Here is a 24268-nt window from a genome sequence, read left to right as displayed (position 1 = left end):
CTAACATTTTTTGGGGAGCAGTGATTTTAATAATGCTTAAAGTGAAACAAAAAAAGTGAAATATTCCTTTAAATTTCATACCTGGGGGGTGTCTAAAGTATGCATGTAAAATAGCGCTTGTTTCCGGTGCTTAGAATTGTCCCTGCACAAAGTGTCATTTCTGAAGGAAAAAAAGTAATTACAAACTACTCCCGGCTATTGCAAAAACGAAAAGAACTCTGGACAGCCGCACTCCAAAATGACTTAAAATAAAGTTGGTCTTTTAATGTAAAAAGTACATACAGGCACTGCAAACAACAGATACAGATTGGCCGACGCGTTTCACGCTGCAATTCAGCGCTTAGTCATGGCTAAGCGCTGAATTGCAGCGTGAAACGCGTCGGCCAATCTGTATCTGTTGTTTGCAGTGCCTGTATGTACTTTTTACATTAAAAGACCAACTTTATTTTAAGTCATTTTGGAGTGCGGCTGTCCAGAGTTCTTTTCGTTTTTGCTACAATCAGCATTGCCGGCACCCTGGTGGTTCAAACTACCCTTGATGATCTACGAGACTCACCTGGAGCGGTGAAAGAAATTGTCTACTCCCGGCTATTCATGAATTGTCGGTCCCGGCAATACAAAGAAAAGTAATTTTAAGAAATGACACCCCCCCCCCCCAGTCCATTACCATGGCCCTTTGGGTTTGGTATGAATATTAAGGGGAACCCCTGCCATTTTTTTCAATTACTTTTATCTGTATTGCTGGGACCCGACAATTCATTAATAGCGCAAGTAGTCTTGGATAAAATTTTGTGCAGGGAACCAAAATTAAAAAAAATAATGCATTTACATCGCTGGAATCTTTTTTTCTTTTTAATAAAGGACTTATAAAGCTGTGTCTGTGTCTCCGACTCAGATTCTCAGACAGGAACAGAAGGTCAGCTTGTCTCAAAGCGACAATCGGTGGTGTAAACAGTGGTATCCACTGAAGGCTTGCTATACCTGCTCCCCATATTGCTTTTATCCATTTTATGCTAAAGTGATCACTTTTAATGTAATTTGGTTTTATTACAATAAAACCTACTCTCTTTTACCTGCACCATCCGGAGCATTTTTTTTTTCTCCTGCATGACCTGCTTGGATACAAAGTTTTTTTCATACTCCACGATTGTGCCCACCTTCCTTCAGTGGATATCACTGTTTACACCACCGATTGTCGCTTTGAGACAAGCTGACCTTCTGTTCCTGTCTGAGAATCTGAGTCGGAGCGAGTACACCCACGGTGAGGTTCCAGCCCAGGACTACAGTCATCCATCTGGATATCCTGTGTGAAGTCTACCATTGGGCCCCCGTCCAGCCGAGCAGATTCGAGTGGAGTCCTTCCATGCGTTTACGATCTGTTGTCGCTGACAAGCAGATCCATGCTATCCGGTAAGAGTATTCCATCTACTCCTGTTGTACCGTGCAGAATGTCCTTTCCATGACGATGATGTGGCCATATACCTCCTATTGATGGACTTTTATTTCGTGTTTATTTTTATGGACACTTATTCACAGGCCACTGTGATCTAATTACATTGGTTCATGGTTTCCACTTATGTGTTTTTCTATAAGTGTTTGTTACTAGCGCTACACATTTCTTCACTACATAGTTACATAGTTAGTCAGGTTGAAAAAAGACACAAGTCCATCCAGTTCAACCACAAAAAATAAACAAACAAAATAAAAAAACACAGTACAATCCCATACACCCAACTCCATACCCACAGTTGATCCAGAGGAAGGCAAAAAACCCCAGCAGAGCATGAGATCCAATTTGCTACAGCAGGGGAAAAAATTCCTTCCTGATCGCCCCGAGAGGCAATCGGATTTACCCTGGATCAACTTTACCTACAAATCTTAGTACTCAGTTATTTAATGTACATTTAGGAAAGTATCCAGGCCTTTCTTAAAGCAATCTACTGAGCTGGCCAGAACCACCTCTGGAGGGAGTCTGTTCCACATTTTCACAGCTCTTACTGTGAAAAAACCTTTCCGTATTTGGAGGTGAAATCTCTTTTCCTCTAGACGTAAAGAGTGCCCCCTTGTCCTCAGTGTTGACCGTAAAGTGAATAACTCAACACCAAGTCCACTGTATGGACCTCTTATATATTTGTACATGTTGATCATATCCCCCCTAATTCTCCTCTTCTCAAGAGTGAATAAATTCAGTTCCTCTAATCTTTCCTCATAGCTGAGCTTCTCCATGCCTCTTATCAGTTTGGTTGCCCTTCTCTGCACTTTCTCCAGTTCTCCGATATGCTTTTTGAGAACTGGTGCCCAAAACTGAACTGCATATTCCAGATGAGGTCTTACTAATGATTTGTACAGGGGCAAAATTATATCTCTGTCTCTGGAGTCCATACCTCTCTTAATACAAGAAAGGACTTTGCTCGCTTTGGAAACCGCAGCTTGGCATTGCATGTTATTATTGAGCTTATGATCTACCAAAGCCGCCAGATCCTTCTCCACTACGGATCCCCCCAGTTGTACCCCTAGCATGTATGATGCATGCATATTCTTATTCCCTAAGTGCATAACTTTACATTTATCAACATTAAACCTCATCTGCCACTCAGTCGCCCAATAAGACAGAGCATTGAGGTCGGCTTGTAAATTGGCGACACCCTGCAAGGACGTTATTCCACTGCATAACTTGGTGTCATCTGCAAAGACAGAAATGTTACTTTTGATCTCAGACCCAATATCATTTATAAATATATTGAAAAGTAAGGGTCCCAGCACTGAACCTTGGGGTACACTACTGATAACCTTGGACCATTCAGAGTAAGAATCATTAACCACGACTCTCTGAATTCTGTCTTTCAGCCAGTTTTCTATCCATTTACAAACTGATATATCCAATCCTGTAGACCTTACCTTACACATGAGCCGTGTGTGTGGAACTGTATCGAACGCTTTTGCAAAATCCAAATATATCACGTCCACAGCCACGCCTCTGTCCAGGGTTTTACTTACCTCTTCATAAAAGGAAATCAGGTTTGTCTGACAACTTCTGTCTTTCATGAATCCATGCTGTCTGCTGCTTAAATAGTTTGTTTCCAGCAAGAACTCATCCATGTGGATTATTAAATGTTCCAGTATCTTCCCAACTATAGAAGTTAGACTAACAGGTCTATAGTTACTTGGTAAAGACTTTGTTCCCTTTTTAAATATGGGCACCACATTGGCCCTGCGCCAATCCAGTGGTACTATTCCTGTCATTAATGAGTCCCTAAATATTAGATACAGTGGCTTTGAAATGACAGAGCTCAACTCACCTAGGATCCGTGGGTGGATGCCATCAGGTCCAGGTGCTTTATCCACCTTTATTCTGTCTAAACATTTCTGGACCATATCACTTTTGAGCCATTGTGGATTTGGGGCTGTGTCACTCCCACCCCCATTTTGGACATGAGCTCCCCCATGCTCCATTGTATACACAGAGCTGAAGAAAACATTTAATAAATTTGCCTTCTCTTTGTCCCCAGTCACCCACTATAGATTATTTTGTAAGGGGCCTACATGCTCAGACTTCACCTTTTTACTATTAATATATTTAAAGAATTTTTTGGGGTTTGTCCTACTATCTTTTGCAATCTGTTGTTCATTTTGAATTTTTGCATCCTTGATTTCCTTTTTACATATCCTGTTATATTCTTTGTAACATTTAAACAACACTAGTGTTCCTTCATTTTTATATTTTTTAAAAGCTACTTTCTTATTGTTTATAGCTTTTTTAACTTTGATCGTGAGCCACATAGGTTTTATTTTTAGCCTTTTAAACTTATTGCCCATGGGAACATACTTTGCAGTGAGGTTCCACACAGTCTTTTTGAAGAATTCCCATTTCTGTTCTGTGTTCATTGGTGCCAATAGTCCCTCCCAGTCCAAGTCCTGGAGAGATCATGTTATCCTCTGTGCGTTTTTAGTGTTTTTTTCTATGTTTTTTTATTTATCTACAGTACGTTTATCAGCATTTATCAGCATTAGAGCATTTTTACAATTTTGAAAAACATCTCTCAGAACCCACTAGTTTTTTTTTTGTTTTTTTTTTGTTTTTTTTTTTACTGCTCAAAAATGCCACTGCCCAAACCTGCTGATAACAGCTTATGTGTGCATGAACACATATAGCTGGATTCAGAAAGCCCGCCTTAACTTTGCGGCGGCGTAGTGTATCATGTTTACACTACGCCGCCGTAAGTTAGCGAGGTAAGTACATGATTCACAAAGTACTTGCCTGCTAAGTTACGGCGGCGTAGCGTAAATGCGGCAGGCGTAAGCGCGCCTAATTCAAAATAGGCTGAGGGGGTGTGTTTTATGTTAATTTGGATTGACCTGACGTGATTGACTTTTTTTGGAACGGCGCATGCGCCGTCCATGTACATATCCCAGTGTGTATTGCGGCTAAGTACACCGCACAGTCCTATTGGTTTTGACGTGGACGTAAATCCCTATTCACTGACGACTTACGCAAACGACGTAAAATTTTCAAATTTCGACGCGGGAACGACGGCCATACTTAACATTACTATTCCAGCTATTTGATGGAATAACTTTAGGCCTGATAATGCGTTACGTAAACGGAGTATCTGTACTGCGTCGGCCGGGCATACGTTCGTGAATAGGCGTATCTAGTGATTTACATATTCTACGCCGACCGCAATGGAAGCGCCACCTAGCGGTCAGCCTAAAAATTGCACTTTAGGATACGACGGTGTAAGACACTTACGCCGCTCATATCTGAGCCTAATTTAAGCGTATCTGGTTTCCAGAATACGCTTAAATTAGCGCTTGCGCACATTCAGACTTAGGCTGGCGTATCTACTGATACGCCAGCCTAAGTCTTTCTGAATCCAGCTAATAGAATAACATGATGGAGAGTTCAATGACTGTAGAAAAAAATGTCTACAGCCAAAAACAACTGCTGTAAAAACTAAAAAAACAATGTCCAGTGTGCATGAGGTCTTAAGCCTCGTACACACAATTTTCCAACAGGAATTGTGTGTTGACAGCCTGTTGGCATAAAATCTGACCGCTTGTATGCTCCATCAGACAATTGCTGTCGGATTTTCCGCTGACAAATGTTGGATGGCAGGCTTTAAAATTTTCCGTGGTCAACTGTCTGTTGTCGGATTTTCCAATCGTATGTACACAAGTCTGTCGGACAAAAGTCCAAAGTACAAACACGCATTCTTGGAAGTAATGCTCACCAAACACAACATTAGCAGAAGGTGCCCAAAGGGTGGCGCTAAAGAGCTGAAAACCACGTAGTACGTCTAGTACGTCACTACGTTCGTGTTTGTTTGCCAACAATTGTGTGCCGTTTGTATGCAAAACAAAATCCAGGCACACACCCTTTGAACAAAAGTCAGACGCATTGTCTGCAGAAAATTCGATCGTGTGTACGAGGCTTGATGCCGCGTACACACCATCACTTTATGTGATGAAAAAAAACGACACTTTCTGTGAAGTAAAAAATTACGTTTTTGAAACTTCAATTTTCAAAGACGAAGTTGCCTACACACCATCGTTTTCTCACAATGATCTTGCAAAGTGAGGTTACGTTCACCACGTTTTACCATTGAAGCTTGCTTCATAAGTAGCTTCTGGGCATGCGTGGATGAAAAAACGTCTTAGAAAACTATGTTTTTTACTACACACGGTCAATTTCTGTGAAGTAAAAAGTGCACTTTTGAAAAACGACACATAAAATTGAAGCATGCTTCAATTTTTTTTGGTCGTTTTTTACAAGACATAAAACGACGTTTTCCCCCACACACAGTCAATTAAAGTGACGTTTTTAAAAACGTCATTTTTTTTCATCACATAAAGTGATGGTGTGTACGCGGCATAAGAGTCTGAAATGTACTGACCGGTCTCTCTTTTCAGCAAATGGTTAGAGAAATCCACATATTCGTGTTCCAAACACAACACATATCACAAGTAAACAAATATATAAACACAGGCGTATTTGTTATTACTGTCACTGTTGATTTAAACTCCAACTGATGGAATTAGATCTGCATATTTTACCTCTGGGGGTTAGAAGCCATGTGAGTTTTACTAACACGTCTAGATTTATACAATAAAGTCTTGTACACACGATCAGATTTTCCGCAGACAAAGCGTCAGACTTTTGTCCGAAGGGCGTGTGCCTGGATTTTGTCTTGCATACAAAGTCACTTCACAGTCCGATCAAGTCAAATCAAAGTAGTACTCAAGTCACCTGGCAAAGTCGCACTATAAGTCGTGGGTCTTTCAGGTTTGCAGTACAGTAGTCATAACCGAGCCTGATGACTCATACACATGACTTTTTACTGCCGGGAAACCCAAGGGGAAAGCCGAGAACCTGCTCGGCAGCTTTTTCCCCCTACACACGGCCAGTTTTCCTGGCAGGAAAACTGCCATGAGAGCTTTGGCCGGGAATCCTGGTGTCTTGTCGAGCTAGTTCTCCTAGTTCCCTGCTTGACTGCGCAGGCGCAGATGAAGCCCACGGGAACCCCCAACCTTGGGTGGCATCCAGGCTCATTCCTTACCATCCCCGTGGATTGGAGGATGTGAAAAAAAGAGCCAGGAGGCCGAGCGAGTGCAGCATGCTGTCCGAGCGAAGCAAGGACGTGAGGCCGACTGGCCACTTACAGAAAATTCCACGTCGCCCTGGACCTGTTGCTACAGCTGCTTAGGTTCGTTTATATGAGGCATTAGAGAGAATTTCCCGGACTGTGATTTCAAAAAGTCTTATCTTTTAGACTCAGACTTGGGAAACAAGTATTTTCTTCATTTGAACAACCCAATCCGATCCTACCAACCAACAATATTTCTGGCTCCCACAGACTACAGTATAGGCTATGTCAATTTAAGAAGGTGTTTCTTTTTTTTTTTTTCTTTTTTTTTTTCTTCCACTCAGACTTAACACTCTTGGTGACTTTCTCATGGAAGATGGACCCCCATCGTCTCCAAAGAAGTTTAGCATCATATGCGGAGAAATGTGTTCTTATCAATATATTTTATATGCTTCTTCTCTTTTATATTTTTTTTATTTATTTTTTTATTTTTATTTTTTAAATAGGGTATGTAACTGTAAGCAGCCGAAAGTAAGAAAAATTAAGCCTACATTTACCCCCCCCTCCCCCCCATCAAAGCCCCCCTCCCCTCCCCCCCATCGAAACCCCCCTCCCATCCCCCCTCGAAACCCCCCTCCCCCAGTCCGACCATCTCGTGATGCCACATTTGCATATTTAAACCTTGTTAAATCAATATCTCGCATTTTTCTCTCATTTTTCTCTCAGGTTCTCCGCGAAACTCCAATTTTTTTTTAAATCTTTCCAAGTTACCCAACTGTCCCTGGATCCCACCTCTACTACCTCCGCCCCGTACTTCAATTCTTCCCTCCTATATGTGTCCTCCACAGAGTCCATCCACTCCCAGACTTCTGGGCTTTCCACCTCCCTCCATTTCTTTGGAATCAGTCGCTTGGCTGCATTGAGCAGATGGGGAGTCAGGGAACTTTTATATTCTTTTAGAGTCTCTTCTCCCCCATGAAAAAGAACAACCCACGGGTCCTCTTTTATCTCTTTTTTGGTTATAGTCTTAATCAATGCCAGGATTTTTTGCCAGAAATTTTTTATTTTTGGACAGTCCCACCATAGGTGGGCCATCGTTCCCCTTGCAGCACACCCTCTCCAGCATTCCGCTGACTGCCCTTCACTGAATTTGCTAGTTTTATCTGGGGTAGCATACCAGCCCGTAATACATTTAAAATTCATCTCAGCCGTCCTAACATCCACTGCCGAGGTATGGGTCAGATTAAGGATCCTTCCTACTGTCGTTTTATCTCTTGGAACTCCCAGTTCTCTTTCCCATTTTTTTATATATTTTAGCGTTTCTGGTTCATCTGCCTTCAGCAAATATCTATACATTTTTGAGATATTACCCCTAGAGCTTTCTATTAAACAGAGTTGTTCCAACGTTGTGTACTCCTCCCGTGGGCGCAGAGGTTGTGGTAGGCGCTTAATGAATAGTGATAACTGTAGATATCGCCACTCGTCCAGCATCATATAATCTATCTTAGATTTAATCTCGTGTAGTGCCAGAATTTTACCTTTTTGGATTATGTCCCTTACCTGTGTTCTATTTCTAATCCAATTTCCCCCCACCCCTTTTGTCCCTGGTGCGAAATATTCATTATCTTTTAGGTCTATTAGTGGGGAATTAAATTTTAACTTTTTTAATTGTTTATGTGTTCTATCCCAGATCCGTAGTGCATTAAGTGTAATTGTATGTGTAGACGTGTGTAGGGTTCTAAATTGTGGTGGATTCCAAATTAATCTACCTAGTTGTGCCCTTGCTAGTGCGCATTCAATATTAATCCATCTTTTATCATGTGTCTCTTTTGCCCACTCTATAACCCGTGAGAGAACCGAAGCATAGTAATATTTTCTAATGTCCGGGACAGCCAAACCACCCCTTTTCTTGTTTAGTTTTAGTACTTGAGCGGAGATCCTATGTTTTTTATTTTTCCAAATGAAGTTCATTAATAGGGAGTTTATTATTTTAAAATAAGACTGAGGCAGGGCAACTGGGACCATTTGAAATTTGTATAGAATTTTTGGGACTAATACCATTTTTACTACATTTATCCTTCCGAACCACGAAATGGGTCTGTTATATATATTTTTAATTTCTCGTTTGATTTCATCTAGTAGGGCAATGAAGTTTATTCTATACATTTTTTTTAGGGAGTTTACTAGTTTTATACCCAGATAGTTTATCTCTTTCTGCCAAGAGAAGTTGAATTCCTCTTGGAGATGTCGTTCTTCCTCGTTATGAATATTAACATTCAAGATCTCTGTTTTGGCTACGTTCATTTTAAAGTTGGAGACCTCACCATATTGCTTTAAATTTAACATTAAATTAGGGAGTGTAGTTCTTGGGCTACTAACAAAAAATAAGATGTCGTCGGCAAAAGCCGACAGTTTATGCTCCTCCTCTCCTACTTTTACTCCACTAACATCGGAATTATTCCGCACCATTGCAAGAAGTGGTTCCAGTGAAAGAACGAATAGGAGAGGGGATAGGGGACATCCCTGCCTAGTTCCGTTCCTCATCTCGAAGGGTGCGGATAAGGTCCCGTTAATTTTGATCCTTGCACAGGGGTGAAAATACAGGGTTCTAATCCACTCAATCATCCTCGCGCCTACTCCTATGTTTTCTAATGTCTGCATCATGAACCCCCAGTCTACCCTGTCAAACGCTTTTTCTGCGTCCACTGACAGGAATAGACCGGGGGTCCCTTTTTCCTTAATTTGCTGGAGGAGAAGAAGTGCCCTGACCCCATTGTCCTTACCCTCCCTGCCAGGGATAAAGTCGACCTGGTCTGGATGGACCATGGCCATCATTATCCCCTTCATGCGTTCGGCCAGGATCTTAGCATACAGTTTTGTATCTGCATTCAATAAAGAGATGGGCCTAAAGCCAGAGCAGAGCGTGTTATCTTTTCCCTCTTTTTTTATAACTGTAATAGTTGCTGCTAATGCATCCCTACTCATCTCGTAGTCTACCCCTAGCCCATTAAAGTAATGGCATAGTCTAGGTACCAGGATGGCGCTGAACCTTTGTAAGTACAAAGTCGTAAAGCCATCCGGGCCTGGGCTCTTCCCCTTAGCGGAGTTTTTTAGGGCACATCTAATTTCCTCCTCTGTTATGGCTTCATCCATTTTTTTCCGTTTCCAAGTCCCCTAACTTTGTTAAGTTGGCTTTCTGTAGGACTTCTCTTATTTTAGCTGCTTTTTCCTCGGGGTCCAGGGAGTTATGTTGTACGGCGTATAAACTTCCGTAGTAACTTCTGAAGACTTCAGCTATTTCGCTTGTCGTATGGGTGAATTCCCCGTTCTTTTTTTTTATTTTCTCAATGAAATTTCGATTTTTCTTTTTCTGTACCATTCTGGCTAGGTTCTTACTGGGTTTATCCCCCCATACATATCTTTCTCTCACCTTACTATCTATTGATTTCTTAGTTTCTTGTTCTGAGAGTGCCCTATATTCATCTCTTTTTAAAGTCAGTTCATGAAGTGTTTCTCTCTTTTGACCCTGTGTTTTATGTTCTTGTTCCAGCTTAAATATTTCTTTCGTTAGTGTGTTAAATTTCCTGGTACTTTCTTTCTTTTTTCTTGCCCCTTCTGCAATAAGAATCCCTCTTATATAAGCTTTGTGGGCGTCCCAGAGGGCAGCCCTAGAGATCCCCTCCGTATCGTTCTCCCTAAAGTAAAATTCCAGTTCCTTTTGTACTCTACCAACCACCTCCTCATCTCCCAGTAGGCTTTCGTCCAATCTCCACAGGTGGATTGAGTTTCTGTATAGATGTGCTAATTTTTATAGTTATAGGGGCGTGGTCTGATATCGTCGTAGCCTCAATTCCCGTTTCGATAACCCTCTCCAGGAGTCGATGATCTATGAGGATATAATCTATCCTTGCGTAAGTCCCATGCACAGAGGAAAAAAATGTGTAATCTCGAGTTTTCGGATGTAGGATTCGCCATACATCAACCATTTGATTATATAACATTCGTTTTTTTAGTTCTTTTAATTGCTCACTGTTTGATCCCTGTGCCGGGGACGTACTATCGAGTGCCGGATTCATGCATAGGTTAAAATCTCCCATCAGTACCACATGCCCCACCTCGAAATCTTTAAGTTTCCTCAAAATTTTACTCACATATTTAGTCGGATTCACATTGGGGGCATAGACATTTGCCAGGGTATAGTCCGCCCCTCCTAATTTTACTTTCAAGAATAAATATCTTCCTTCTGGATCAGTCAGTCTATCTCCCAATGTGAATCTGGTCCCTCTTGCAAATCCTATTGCAACCCCTCGGGAGCGCGATGATATTGTGTCTCCGTAGAACCATATGGGGTAATTGGGAGAGTACAATTTTATATTGGATTCCAATGTTATGTGGGTCTCTTGTAAAAAAACGACATCTGCCTTATGGCGTGTCAATTCACTGAGAACTTTATGCCTCTTGACATGGGAGTTCAGGCCTCTGACATTGTATGAGAGAATCTTGAGCTCTGTCATCTAAGAGTATTTTGAGCAAGCTGAGAGATTTCTTGTGGAATCATCGAGATGGTCGCCCTTGCCCCCCCTTCTGCCCCCACCCACCCATACCATCCCTCCCCATGGCCCAATCTAGGCCTGGGAGCCGCTATTGGTTGCCTCCCCTCCTTCACCATCGGCTCCTCTCTTGATGGTGGTGCTCAAGAGAGCTCCATGCCTGTCTACCCCCCCACCCCCCGAACAACCCCCCCCGACCCCCCCCCCGTCCAACCCAACACAACTGATCTAGTCAAGCCAGTCCGGCAGATCCGGAGTTATTAAGTCCATTTTGTGACAAAAGCCCATCAACTCCTCTGGATGTCTTAGTCGTGCCGTTTTCCCCCCCTTTATACCAATAAGGCAAGCAGGGAACCCCCATTGATATTTTACGTTTTGCGTTCGCATCAATTCTAGTAAGGGTTTTAAATGTCTTCTTCTTGCCAGTGTTTCTTTCGAAAGGTCGGAGAATATTTGTAGCTCTGTCTCTCTGTATCTTATGGGGGGTTTCCCCCTCAATCTTCCCCAGATTTCCGCTTTATCCTCATAGTTCCTAAACCGAACTATGACATCTCTTGGGCCATTTCTTTCTGTCTGTTTGGGATTTCCCACTCTATGTACCCTTTCGATCTTAAGGGGTTTTTCTCCTGCCGTTTTGTCTAATATGGGGTTAAACAATGTATTCATTATTGCTCTTAGGTCCTCTCCTTTTTCTTCCACTATCGCACGGATTCTAAGGTTCTGTCGCCTGTTGCGATTTTCCTGGTCTTCTAAGCGGTATGCTATCATTCTTTGATTTTCGGTCATGGCCTTAACCTGTGTTTTTAATTTGTTAATTTCGTGATCTTGTTCTTCTATTCTTTTTTCTGTCTCTTCCACTCTATCCAGGAGCCCTCCAAAGTCCGTTCTTAACCTGTTGATTTCTGTTCTTATCACGTTTTCCATCCTTAGTAACATAGCATTCATCTCTGCTTTTGTTGGCGGTTGTGTTTCCTGGGTCAGTTCTTCTAATCTGCTCTGCTCATGCTCGCTTTCTATTGTCGTTTCTCCTTTAGAACGATCTAAACTGTCTTCCCCCATTTTAGTCTCATTCTTCTTTTTTTCAGTTTTTTTCACATGTCCTGAGCTTTTGGGGTTTCCTTCTTGGGTCATATACTGTTGTATTGAACTGGTCCCAGCATTGCTTTTGGGTGCTTTTGAGGCTACGCCTCTCGTGGATCTATTCATCTTATTTTTATTTGTGGGTCTGATTCTTTTCCCCAGTTTGAGGGTGGGAAGTCAAGTTATCACGGCCCAATTCCTCCCAGCTCTGTCAGCTGTTCGGAAGCCTGACAACTCTTTTCTTTTTTTTTTTTCCCTTTCTTTGTATGTTTTCCCCCCCTTCCCCTTCCCTTTCCCCTCTCCCCCTTCCTCCAACTGGGAGATGGGCCGTGGAACCGCCTCACCTCTAATACGTAGAAGGAGGCCTATATACAGGCCTATATGCGGGGTATGTTACACCCACTGCGGGTTGAGGCGAACACACCTCCACCTCTCAGGCCCGCTGTGGTAAGACAACCTGTTTCCCTCTATTCACTGTCCCCCCCCCTTAGAAAAAGGGAGAGAAAGGAAAAGAGCGGAGAGAAGAGTTTTTACCGTACTACTATGTCAAGCTGTGCTGCGATAGTACTACAACGGTACTTCCACATTTTTACTTATTATGCTGTTTGCACTGTAGGTCGTTCCGGAGCAGTCCAAAAAGCGGTTTACAATGGTTCACAGTTGTTCTAACTCCGTATGGTCAAAAAAAAAAAAAAGAAAAAAAGAAAAAAAAAAAAAAGTTCGAGGGCATTCAAGAATAAAGTAAGGAAATGAGGTCATGCAATCCGCTTTACAGATGTCCCTGTGTCACAAATCCCGATTGTTTCACAGAGTTTTTTTTTCCCTTTTTCTTTTTTTTCCTTTCTATTATATTTTCTTTCTCCTTTTTTTTCTATGCCTTAAGTCCTAAAGGGCATCGCGGATAGAGATAGACACTTCTGCTCCTCCATACGCCGGACCGTATCCGCGGATAAATCCTCTGCGGATTTTAATCCGAAGGAGTGTACACACCATCGGATTGAAATCCATGCCGAATTCCCATCGCGGTGACGTGTCGCGCCGTTGCCACGATGATGACGCAGCGACGTGCGCGACGCTGTCATATAAGGATATCCACGCATGCGTCGAATCATTACGACGCATGCGAGGGATGGGTTCGGACGGATCGATCCGGTGAGTCTGTACAGACCACCGGATCGATCCGCTGGTTCCGATTCCAGCGGATAGATTTGTAAGCATGTCTACAAATTTTTATCTGCTGGAAATCGGAAATATCCGCGGATAAATATCCGCTGGAACGTACACACCAGGGGATCTATCCGCTGAAACCGATCCGATGAGATTTTTCAGCGGATGGATCCTCTCGAGAAGATCTGTGAAGAAGAATGAACCCCCAGAGATGTGTGAAGACCTGGTAACCAACTACAAGAAACGTCTTACCTCTGTTCCTGCCAACAAGTGTTTCTCCACCAAGTACTAAGGTCATGTTTTGCTAAGGGATCAAATACTTATTTTACCCACTGAACTGCAACTCAATTTAAAAATGAAAATTTGTATCATGTGTTTTTTTCTGGATTTTTGGTTGATATTCTGTCTCTATAATTTAAAATACACCTATGATAAAAAAATTATACACCCTTAATTTCTTTGTCAGTGGGCAAACTTACAAAAATCTGCAGGGGATCAAATAATTATTTTGCCCACTGTATAGCTAAGTAAACTACTTTGGAATTGATGCTTCTTCTCCTCGAGTCAAAGAATACAGAGGTGGCAGCCTAAAAATGTCCTCTAAAATTAGTACATAAAAGGATATAGTAGCTGGAAGTCGCCCGTTAACATCAGATCCCATGGAATGTGTCTTGGAATTAAAGTTGTGTTTTATTCTAAATAGTGAGACCTGTTCCAAAGGCTGCGGCGAAACGCAAGCCATATCCCTCAATGTGAGTCGCACCCTGATATAGTCACCTTTCAGCCCTCTGCGGCTTTGTACATTATCTTGTCACTGGCAGAAAATGGGATTTCTCACCTACAGATGGTCAATTGCCAGACAGATAGCTGTGAACATTAGGTTGAAATTGCTTGTCAAGTTTGATCATTTCAAACACAAACAAAGTCTGTTTAGCAAAAAAAGGCAGATTATGCCCACAAATGTGAAAGAATATCCTTAAAGGATCCATTACATCCCCATTTTTAGTGTGATACATGTGTAGACAAGCAGTTCTCATAACAGAGCGGTTTGTTTTTGTAAAGCAAAGCATTTATAGCTGTTTATGATCCAGTATTAATGGCTTATGCTGTTCATAATGGGTTTCCAAATGTTTCCATTTCATTCTAACTGCAATATAGATAAAAATTATTTTTAACATCTATATGCAGATTTGTTTTAGAAGGCACCTCAATTAACCTTACCTGGCTAAGCTGTAAGGCAGGACTAAAGCCATTTCTTCATTTGGAAAGTTTTGAACGCTTAGGAATAAAATATTACATTCTAATGCTACAGAAAACTAAAATATAATGACTTGCAAGGCCTGCATGATCTAAATGGTAATGTTTTGTGCTACTGTCAGGGTAGGGAGGGTTACATGAACATCTTTTTCACATCATTTGCTAACAAAATGAAATCAGTTCAACCTAGACAACATAAGCATGTAGCAGAGCAATCCTTTTTGTTTGGAGTGGCTTGCTCTCCACCAGGGGCGGACTGACCATTTGGGCACTCGGGCAATGCCCATCTGGGTTGCCAGCTTCAGTAAAACCAGGGACAGTATGTAAAAATCTGCGTTTCTTTTTACATCTGTCCCTGAAATGTCCCTTACCGACATCCTTTTGGTCTAAAAATCCCAAGAATATAGCTGCCCCGCCTCTCCAGGACCTTTTCAATGTGTGCAAGTGTATTCTATGCGTATGTATACTGTGTATGCATACTGTATGTGGGCCAGATTCTCAGAGACTTACGTCGGCGTATCAGTAGATACGCCGTCGTAAGTCCGAATCTGCACCGTCGTAAATTGAAGCGTATCCTGGAAACCAGATACGCTTAAATTAGGCTAAGATACGAGCGGCGTAAGTCTCCTACGCCGTTGCATATTTACGTTGGCCGCTAGGTGGCGCTTCCGTTGAGTTCGGCGTAGAATATGCAAATTACTAGATACGCAGATTCACGAACGTACGCGCGCCCGTCGCAATTAGTTACGCCGTTTACGTTAGAGATACGCCGGCGTAAAGATAAAGCCGGTCTCTAGGTGGCTCATCCCATGCAAAGTATGGACGTCGGAACAAGCGTATCTTTTTACGTCGTTTGCGTAAGTTGTACGCAAATAGGGCTGTGCGTAAATTACGTTCACGTCAGGCATTTAGCCGACGTATCTTTGGGCGTAAATACGACGTGATACTGAGCATGCGCCGTTCGTTCGGCCATGCATTTACATGGGGTCAAGCCTCATTTAAATACAACACGCCCCCTACAGCCTACTTTGAATTACGCGCGCTTACGCCGGCCCATTTAGGCTACGCCGCCGTAACTTAGGAGGCAAGTGCTTTGTGAATACAGCACTTGCCTCTCTAAGTTGCGGCGACGTAGCGTAAATACGGTAAGCTGCGCCCGCGCAACCTAGATCGGCCGTACGTGAATCTAGGCATATGTGTGTGTGTATACTGTGTGGCACCATAATATATTACCTGGGGGCCCCATAATCTCCTATTGCCCGGGGTCCCCACAATCTCCTATTGCCCGGGGGCCTCATGAGTTGTCAGTCCGCCCCTGCTCTCCACCATAGTTTTTTTGACAGCAGTAGAGTAATTTATAATAAAAATTGTGTGGATGAACAAGTATGTCTTAGCTACCTAACCTAAAAGCTTAACGCTATGGCAGGTATGGAAGTAATCAATACCAAGTGGCAGTGACAGACCTATCACCACAGCAGCCAATTCAGATGCTATGGGGGCTGGGTGGGGAGGGAGGCCTGACGGGGGCCCTGAGGGCAAGGCTGGATTAAATTGCTGGGCCTGCAGATATGATCAGCTGAACTCCTTTTGGACTCCCACTCTGTGTATCAGAAGCACTAATGTCAACTCCAAATACACAGAATAGGGCTGGCTGTAATAGAGATAGACAAGCCCTGCAGGTCTCCATATATTCAGAGTGGGCCCCAGCTGTCAAATTAAGAGTCAAATGCTGCTGGTTACCTGAGATAGGAGACTGACAGCTGCTACTGAGCCACGAAGCAAGATCCAGCTATCAAACTATCAGCCAAAGCTTGCACGTTCGTAACACTGGGGGAGTTGCGTTACTCTTGTATAAATAACCTCTGCAAACAGTGCATGCTTTATTCATAAATACATTGTTAAAACATTTTACAATATCAATACATTGGCATATTATTGTAGAAATGTATTTTGCTAAGAGTTTTATATGAAAAAAAAAATAAAGTTATTTGTAATTAACAAATTATTAACTCTTAATGCACCCTAACTTATTCTTTTTAACCTCTTACCTCAAAACCACTTAAAAAAATACAGAAATTGCAAAAATGTTGCATTTCATTTTAAGCAATTTTCTTTTTCTTTTTCATACATGGAATATAACTATTTTGTTTTTTATACTGTTAATGAAAACTTGCCTTTGCCATCTATGTAAAAATAAGAGGAGTGCATAGGCCACCAGTAAGTAGAAGGTATGAATAGATGCAGTGCTGTATTCTGGCCTAGGCCAACAAGGCCCAGGCCTAGGGCAGCACTTTGGAGGGGGGCAGCACAGAAAGAGTCCCCGCCGGCTTACACTGTTAGTGTAGTGGCAGTCTTATGGGCAGGACTGGGCTGAGAGGCAAATTAGTCCATCTTAGTGCTCTCCATAACATTATCAGAAATTTGTGCTTAAAGTAAATTTTAGATCCATTTTGGATAGAGTAAAGGGATAGTTATAGCCCCTGTCAGTGTATTTTTTACCATCCCTGTCCCATTGCAGAGATTTCCCTTCACTTCCTGCCCCATAGCCAAACAGGAAGTGAGAGGAAATCTATGCAAATTAAGGGAATCCATTGCCCCCCCTCCCCCAGCCCCTCAGAACTAGTGTCCCCACTCAAATTTTTTAGGGCGTGTCTTAAACAGAAAGGGTGGGTCATATTTAAATGAGGGGGTGCGCGAGTTTAGTCAGGCCTAGGGCAGCACAAAACCTAAATACACCCCTGAATACATGTGCAATAAAGACCACCCACCCCCAGTGATAAAGGGGCCTGTTTAACTGGAGATATGACAGATTTCTCATTATTTCCTGCCCTTTGATTTCCCGCCAACCCATCCCACCACCTTGTAAAAACACAACCAACAATAGGAACAACTTTACTCTTCTATCACAGTAGAGATAGAAAGCAACCTTTTTACCCCGGGCCAAAAACTCCATTGAAAGGGAATCCTAATTTTCCTTCAGGCCTAAAGGTATCATTTTACATTGGTCTTATACAAGATTACATATGTGCACATTTTATCTTTAATGGCTATCTGATTAAAACACAGTACCTTAACCCAAAAATGTATTTGTAAGGAAGCTAGCACAGTTAGACACATAACGGGGCTGACTTTAGTAAATCAACCACAAAATGTGTGAAAATGTCCCTCTACATTCAGTGAAATAGAGATCTCCAAGTGCAGCCTGGGGATCACAAAAAAACTAAACTGCTCTAAGTATAAAGTACAGGCACCCAGAGGTGCCTACACATAACTGCCGAAGCTTCCCAAACCCTCCTGCCACTAAATGTTGGAACATTCTGATAAGGAAGGCTCTGACATGGCCAATTAGCATTGAAGCTTGCTGCTAAACCTTGTTTTGCTCTATCCTATTGGCCCATCACTATTAGGGATGAGCCCAGCACCAGAACCAGCGAAAGGAATGAAAGTTTGCGCAAACTTTAGAACCCCATTAAAGTCTATGGTTCGAAATCAAAAGTGCTAATTTTAACCACTTAAGGACTGCCTAACACCGATATTTCAGCAGAATGGCATGGCTGGGCACAATCATGTAAGGGTACACCCCCTTTAAGTGCCCAGCCGTAAGGGTACGTCCCCTTTAAGTGCCCGAATCTTCGTGACCGCGGCCGCGGGTCCCACGATCGGTCACAGGAGCTGAAGAACGGGGAGAGGTGTGTGTAAACACACCTTCCCCATTCTTCATTGTGGCAGTGTCAGTGATCGTCTGTTCCCTGATATAGGGAAAGACAATCACTGACATCACACGTCCAGCCCTCGCCACCCTAAAATCGCTGATCGCCGCCATTAGTAGTACAAAAATAATTATTAATAAAAATGCCATAAAACTATTAAAAATAGTAATAGTAAAAAAAAAATCCCCTATTTTGTAAACGCTATAAATGTTACGCAAACCAATCGTTAAACACTTATTGCGTTTTTTTTTACCAAAAATAGGTAGAGGAATACGTATCGGCCTAAACTGAGGAAAAAATAATGTTTTTTTATATATTTTTGGGGGATATATATATATATATATATATATATATATAGCAAAAAGTAAAAAATATTGAATTTTTTTCAAAATTGTCGCTCTATTATTGTTTATAGCGCAAAAAATAAAAACTGCAGAGGTGATCAAATACCACCAAAAGAAAGCTCTATTTGTAGGAAAAAAAGGATGCCAATTTTGTTTGGGAGCCATGTCGCACGACCGCGCAATTGTCAGTTAAAGCAATGCAGTGCCGAATCTCATAATTAGCTGCATAATGGTCCAGGTCTTAAATGGTTAAAGGCTAATATGCAAGTTATTGTCCTAAAAAGGGTTTGGGGACCTGAGTCCTGCCCCAGGGGACATGTATCAATGCAAAAAAAAGTTTTAGAAACTGAAGTTTTTTCGGGAGCAGTGATTTTAATGATGCTTAAAGTAAAAAAAAGTGAAATATTCCTTTAAATATCGTACCTGCTGGGTGTCTATAGTATGCCTGTGAAGTGGCACGTGTTTCCCGTGTTTAGAACTGTCCCTGCACGAAATGACATTTCTATAGGAAAAGAAGTAATTTAAAACTGCTTGCGGCTTTAATGTGATGTTTGGTCCTGTGCTAAGGACACTAAATCAAAATACTGGAGGTCCCTGCCTGTATTTGTATGAGAACACCAGCAATTGTATTCAGGTAAGCTTTATTTATTCTCTTATTTTGTACCATTGTAATGTGGTTAAAACAATGAACCCTTTATTTTGGAAGTCTCACTCACCTCCATCATTCTTTAAATTGATTATTAAAATCAACCTTATCTCTTAAATAGAAGCGCCTAATTCCTGTGCATCAGATTGACTTCAGCAATTTAAACAGACTCGGTTTCTCTGGCTGAAATTCAAATACTCCACAAGTACAAGTCACTAACAATTGCTAGTAGTTGATCCCTTCTTAATGTTCTGCCATTCACTAAATATTTACCAGCATCTAACCTAGTAAGTTATGGGTAACACTAGAGGTGGACGGGGGGTACAGAGATGTACGGGGGGTGGAGGGCAAATTTGCATGGGTGGGGGGGGGGGGCCAAGAAAATGTTTGGCCAGGGTCCAATCAATATTAAAGACGTCCCTGACCAAATGTATGTACCTATCTAGAACTAGACAGGTCCTGACACTGTCTTCTTCTTATATACAGTATGCAGCCCTGTACCCTTTTGTTTGTTATACCATTTATATTTATTTTTATTTCTCTTGCAAAAATCTTCAAAAATTGCTTTTTCATAAAGTTTTGGGAACAACTGTGATTTTCTTTCAATTCTGTATACAGAATCAACTGTGAATTTCTCTGAATGCTCTTCTCTCAAGAGCTCAACACTTAGTTGCCCACTCACATGGAAGAAATAAAAGGTTCACTGATAAAAAACACTGGAGGTGTTGCACATAACAATCAACTGGCTCCCAGCTGTTATAAAAAAAAATGTAGGTTACCTGATGCCTTGGTATGTGCAACAATTTTTCACTGCTGAACACTTTTCCAACAATTTTGTTTTTTTGTTTTGCACAGAACTTTATTTAAATACACTTCCTGATTATAAGAAAGCTTCAAAGCAGACCTGTCAGCTGAGAGAAAATAAAAATGTGTACTAGGCACCCTGTGGTGCTTCATCTCATCATTAGTTTTGCTACCTGCTATTCTGATGCCTGTCCCCATGAAGCTGGTCATTGCTTTTACCTTTCCATTTTGGAACAAATGGACTTTCCAGATCAAAACCACATTAAATTCTTTGTTCCAGAAAACAAATTCCATTCTTCTCTGATTTTTTTTGTCACTGCTGTTAAAAATGAACATCGATTTGACCTCACTAACATTCAAAAAATAAAATGAATGTTCCTAAAATAAAGAAATTTTAAAAAAACTACTAGTCATGGCTGACTTTAAGACCAGCAGCAAAGATAGACCACACACTATGGCCTGGATTCAGCGCAATTGCTTACTTGCCCCGGCGTAACGAATGCTCCTGATTCAGGAACCTCGTTACGCCGACTGCAGCCTAAGATATGCGCGGCATAAGGCTCTTATGCCCGCATATCTTAGGCTGCATTCTTGTGATGGCCGCTAGGTGGCGTTCCCGTTGTGCTCAGCGTATAGTATGCAAATTGCATACTAACACCGATTCACAACGTTGCGCGAGCCCTGCTTATGAAATTTACGTAGTTTCCGTACGGCGTTTTTTGCGTAAGGCTGCCCCTGCTATTAGCAGGGGCAGCCAATGTTACGTATACCCGTTGTTCCCGCGTCCCGAAATTTGAAATTTACGTAGTTTGCGTAAGTGAATCGTGAATGGCGCTGGACGCCATTCACGTTCACTTTGAAGCAAATGACGTCCTTGCGGCGTCATTTGCCGCAATGCACGTCGGGAAAGTTTCCCGACGGAGCATGCACTCTACGATCGGCGCGGGAACGTGCCTAATTGAAATGATTTCCGCCCCCTACGGGATCATTTAAATTGCGCGCGCTTGCGCCGGGCATTTTGCCGGCGCGCCCGCGCAATTTACGGAGCTTCTGCTCCGTGAATCGAGGGCAGCGCAAAAAAATTGCGGGGGCGCAGGGCGAAAACGTTGCCCTGCGCCTCCGTAAAAAAAGCGCAATTGTTACTGAATCCGGGCCTATATAATCAGTACTAGACCACAACTAGGTATGCACCTTTTCCCCATGTGGCAGCACTTGGGTTTGGCTACTCAAGCAGTGTATTGTAAGACTCTGGAAGTCACATGCTCTTTCATACCCAGAAGTACTTGGATTTTAAAATGGGCAGCAGTGGGGATTTTGGTTCAGCCGTGATATATCTAAATTAACTACTTGTGGCCCATAGGACATCCGTGGACATCTTCGGGTTTCAGTAGTTATACCGGGATGCACCTACAGGCATCATGCCAGTATGGATCTTTCCAGCCAGTGATTCCCAGTAGAGCAGAAGTGATCTGAGTGGCTAATTAGCCACTTGATCACTTCTGTGTGCGCCGCCTTTCCCGTGCTCTACCACCCCCTCACGGAGCTAGGGAGCGATGGTGCAGGTGGTGATTGCTGCACTGAACAGAGAGAGAAGAAATGACATTGTTCCTCTCTCTCTGTAACCTCAGAAACTAGGAGCGACTTTGTCACTTCCGGGTCCACCTCTTTGTTTACCTGGCCATCAGCTGCCAGGAAAGCAGCCGATCGGACTGATCTGTGTCTAAAAGACCCCATATCTCTCCATAAAGAGGACCTTTCATGGTCCATGCTGTCACAAGGGATGTTGTTCATCCCTTGTAATAGCAATAAAGTAAATAAAAAAAAAACTTTGTATAAAATAAATACAATTTTTAAAGCCCCCACGCTCACACGCAAATGTGCATGCATACGCCACACCCCCTGCACGCATATGTAAATGGTTATCGTACCACACGTGAGGTTTTGGCAGGAATGTCAGAGTGAGAGCAAAAATTCTAGCACCAGTTTAAAGCGGCGCCTAAAGAGAATTTTAAGCACCGTAGTTTACCACTATTCCACGGGCAGAAGCAATTTTAAAGCATGGAATGTTAGGTATCTATTTACTCGGGCCTAACATAATTTTTCCCATTATACCAAAAAAATAGGCTAACCTTAGTGTTTTTTTTTTTTTAATTCATGAAAGTTTTTTTTCCAAAAAATTGCTTTTAAAAAAGCGCTGCGCAAATACCGTGGGACATAAAAGACTGCAACACCCACCATTTTATTCTATAGGGCCTCTGCTAAAAAAAAAATAATAATAAAGTTTAGGGGTTCTAAGTTATTTTCTATCAAAAAAAATAATAATACAGGGTGGGCAATTTATATGGATACACCTTAATAAAATGGGAACGGTTGGTGATATTAACTTTCTGTTTGTGGCACATTAGTATATGTGAGGGGGGAAACTTTTCAAGATGGGTGGTGACCATGGCGGCCATTTTGAAGTCGGCCATTTTGAATCCAACTTTTTTTTTTAATAGGAAGAAGGTCATGTGGCACATCAAACTTATTGGGAATTGGGAAAACAATGGTGTGCTTGGTTTTAACGTAACTTTATTCTTTCATGAGTTATTTGCAAGTTTCTGACCACTTATAAAAAGTGTTCAATGTGCTCTCCAGTGACATGCGGCGAGTGCTACGCTGTGGGCTCTTGCTGAATGAAGCTAGGACAGGCACTGATGTTTCTTCATTAGTGACAGATTTCATGCGTCCACATTTTGGCAAATCCAACACTAAACCAGTTTCACGAAACTTAGCAAGCAGTTTACTAACTGTGGCATGGGAGATGGGTGGTCTCGTAGGCTGTCTTGCATTGAAATCTTCTGCAATGACCCGGTTACTACGTTCACCAGACATCAACACAATTTCTATCCGCTCCGCACGTGTTAACCTCGGCGACATGTCAATGGCTGTAAACAAAGAGAAACTTGTAAATAACTCATGAAAGAATAAAGTTACGTTAAAACCAAGCACACCATTGTTTTTCTTGTGAAATTTCCAATAAGTTTGATGCGTCACATGACCCTCTTCCTATTGAAAAAACAAAAGTTGGATTCAAAATGGCCTACTTCAAAATGGCCACCATGGTCACCACCCATCTTGAAAAGTTTCCTCCCCACATATACTAATGTGCCACAAACAGGAAGTTAATATCACCAACCATTCCCATTTTATTAAGGTGTATCCATATAAATGGCCCACCCTGTAGATTGTTACATGTAGGAATGAAGTGTCATAATTGGCCCAGATGGTAAGTGGTTAAAGTACCAGGGGGTGCTTAGCACTCAGGGAAGAAGGAGTAAGCTTTTGTTAGGCTTGCGTTAAGTTGCATCTAGAAAGCTCTTCTTTCTATGTGTGGCCCATAAATTTGTTTAGCAGCTATCTGGATGAATCTCATACCTTATGCCATGCACACCACAAGCAGAATGGTTTGTTTTGATGAAGTACTGAAAGGTTTCTGCTCTGATTATGTATAATTAACTGCAAAAAACATATCGTTATTTATATCATTTCTCCTCTGATTATGTATCATTAACTGCAAAACATACCCTTATTTATATAATTTTTGTGACATTTAGTACATAAATTCTTTTAGATATATTATGCTAGGCAAGGCTTGATTTAGGCTTTAGATGCATATGAAAAATAACAACCAACCTGACACTGCAAATTGAAAACCAGCAAAAAATATACTTCAAAAAAACAATATCTTATGAGCCACCTCACGGCTCTGGGGCTTAGAAATATCCGGAGCTTAATCTTCTAAACGTATCCCATTGGGAGATACATTTAGGAGCATTTTAATTGGGCGGCGCCATCACATGGGTGGCGCTGACCAATCAGAAACTACGTAGCCCTACCTCTCAGCATGGAAGAAGAAGAGTGGGGATTTCTAAGCCCTACACCCCTGAGGCGGCTATACCGGGGCTCAGAATGGGAGATCGCCACGCTACAGGTCAACGGGACTGGTGGGCTAGAGGAGGGGGTCCTGTAAAAGTTCACCTTACAGATTTTTCTGTAAAGGGGAACTTACATTTTAAGAATGCGCTATAAGTATTTTACGTGCATTTATGTGCATTGTGGCGCAGAAAATGTTGCATTTTTCGGC

This window comes from Rana temporaria, chromosome 2 (genome assembly GCF_905171775.1).
Source record: "Rana temporaria chromosome 2, aRanTem1.1, whole genome shotgun sequence".
NCBI classification, from domain to species: domain Eukaryota; kingdom Metazoa; phylum Chordata; class Amphibia; order Anura; family Ranidae; genus Rana; species Rana temporaria.
This window is presented reverse-complemented; position numbering follows the sequence as displayed.